This window comes from Sylvia atricapilla, chromosome 7 (assembly GCF_009819655.1).
Source record: "Sylvia atricapilla isolate bSylAtr1 chromosome 7, bSylAtr1.pri, whole genome shotgun sequence".
NCBI lineage: Eukaryota > Metazoa > Chordata > Aves > Passeriformes > Sylviidae > Sylvia > Sylvia atricapilla.
In genome coordinates, this window is record NC_089146.1 from 35,091,946 (window position 1) to 35,094,445 (window position 2,500).

Here is a 2,500-nt window from a genome sequence, read left to right on the forward strand (position 1 = left end):
AAAACAAACACATCTTTGTAAAATGATGATGTACAGACCATTCGTCCCTAACGATCCTTTGGGGTGCGTGGAGAGAAGAGATGTAAAAACAAGCCTAGAAATTCAGTTTAATATGCACGGGTGAGTGTTTTGCTCCCCGAATGGCACGCAGACTATGCAGACTTGCTGTTATATTTTTAACTTAATGCGCGGCGTATTAGCCATTACGTCCTGGGAGTGGACACATGTCATCCTGAATCAGAGATGAGCTGCACATGGCAGGGATCCCCGTGCCTGTGCAGGGCTCGGTGCTGAACCAGGATCCCTTGCCTGTAAAATCTGTTCTGAGCCCAATCCTGCAATGCTCCCTCCGGTAAAACTGCCATTAGCTACAGGAGCTGATATTGGTAATTTACATTTTGCCAGCCATAGACTCAAGTTACAAACCGCTGCTTGTTCTGGGGACAGATTTAGACCTAATGATAAAATTATACTTTTTCACAGCAACTGTTGCCCTTGGACATGCTTAGAAGTTTTATGGCAGTTCTGCATCTGCTTATCTAATTGCCAAACCAGCTTTTTGAAGCTCCTTAGCTGTGCTACCTGCCGAAAGTGTGCAAACCTAACGCAGGAGCAATTAGCTTTACTTTTGCAGGCTAAACACACATGATGATGGCTGATTCCAGTGTCTTGCTGTGGCTTTTCCTGCTGCCAGTTAGGCCCTTGCTCCATTGGAGACAATCCTGTTTAGCTACTCTACGGAGCCTGCCTGCTAACACAACAGGCTGATTGCAACTCTGGAGCACCTCAGAGCATTTCCCAGAGAAACTGTGTCTGCCTCATCCCTGGAAACATCCAAAGCAGGTTGGGCAGGGCTTGGAGCAATCTGGGATGGTGGAAGGTGTCCCTGCCCATGGCAGAGGAGTCGGAATGAGATGGTGTTAAAGGTCCCTTCCATCCAAAACCATTCTGGGATCTCCTCTTGGTTGTGTGGATAATGATACTCATGGAAGAAGCATTTCGGGGTAATTCAAGACAATTTGATGGGGGCTGTAGAAGGGAAAAGGCAGCAAGACAGAAGATCTGTTTATCAGTGTCCTTTTTTCCCCTGCACAGGCCTTGGTAGGAGAGTTTGAGAGCCATTGAGAGGTACATGGTCATTAGAACATGAGGGCCATTAGAAATACATGGGATATTTGAGGAAGTCTCCTCTACTTGTCCCACATGGGAGATGCTTCCTTGTCTCCTAGTTTATCCCTCTTTTGCCATGACTTTTAGGCAATGTGTAAGGCTTTAGCACCCTCAGCAAAGGTAAACTCCACCAATAAAACTCCCAGGAAAAGAATCGTACAGGAACATGGATAAAACCCTTTTCAGCAAGGGAGTTTCATGTCCAGCCCTGCATCAAGCAAAGCCTTGCAGAAAGCTGAATATGGACAGTATTCATGACAAGGTGGGGCACTTTATTGACTTGCAGCAATTTATCTTTCTGCCAGGGAGCAGGCAAGGCCCTGCCACCGATGGAGGATGTATTTCAACTGGACCTACAGAGGTTTCTGACCATAGAAAGCAAAAGGCAGGCTAGAGAAGGAGTATCAGAGTTCCAGCAAGTTGCTTGCTAGCTTTCCAAGCCTGGAGAGCAAACTGAAGTGTATTATTAGCTCTTTTCTATTTCCCCCAAAAGCTGATGAAGAAGAAGTTGGAAACTGTAATATTTAACTGCCAAATAACTCAAAAAATTCCAATAGCGCCTGACATACGAGCCAAGGAACCCACTGAAAATGTACATTTGCATCCAAGCCATAATGCACTGAGCTATGATCTCATCCTGAGGTGAGCCTTTTCTTTTTTTTAAATTTTGTTTTATTTGGTTTTGGTTCTCTGAGGAAAAAAAAAAAAAAAAAAAAAAGAGAGAGAGAGAGAGAGAAAGGAGGACACAAATCACAAATATTAAATCTTACACTAGGGGGTAGAACAGGGACTGTCAATGTCAGTCCCCTATCCACAGGGTTTGTGCTGTGTGGGAGGAATGGTTTTCTCCAGCTCTACCACAGGGATGGTGAAGTGACAACTTCCAGTGCCCTCCCATGTGAGCTGACAACCATGAGCCAAAACCTAGCCCCTCCCTGTCCCCATGGAAAGGAGAGGACAAAGTCAGGAGCCATGGTCCTCTCCAACCCCCTTCTCTGGTGGTGATCCCTGCACAGCTGTCAGGGCTATCCCAGCAGCTCATGGGAAATGCCACTTCCCAAAGCAGGAGCCAATCACTTTTGCAACATCCAAGCTAAATAAATGGTTTCCAGACTCCTGATCAAACCTCTCATTCATGTTTCAGTTCAGAAATTATGAACAGGACAGCCCAGTTTTATCTTAAAAGCATTTGGATCCCTGTGTTTTTGGGAAGCACATATACACTGATATTAGAAAAAAGAAAAAAGTTTTAAACATAAAAATGCTTGTGAGACCAGCAATTCTTATTAAAAGCTAGGGCTTTTTTTTCACTGGGTAATTTTCCAGATTT

The 2,500-nt window shown here is 44.8% G+C and overlaps 1 protein-coding gene across 1 annotated transcript in view; it reads right to left on the reverse strand.

Moving 5' to 3' along the window:
- ZEB2 (zinc finger E-box binding homeobox 2) overlaps window positions 1–2,500 on the reverse strand; it is a 114,173-nt gene that overhangs the window by 50,407 nt on the left and 61,266 nt on the right.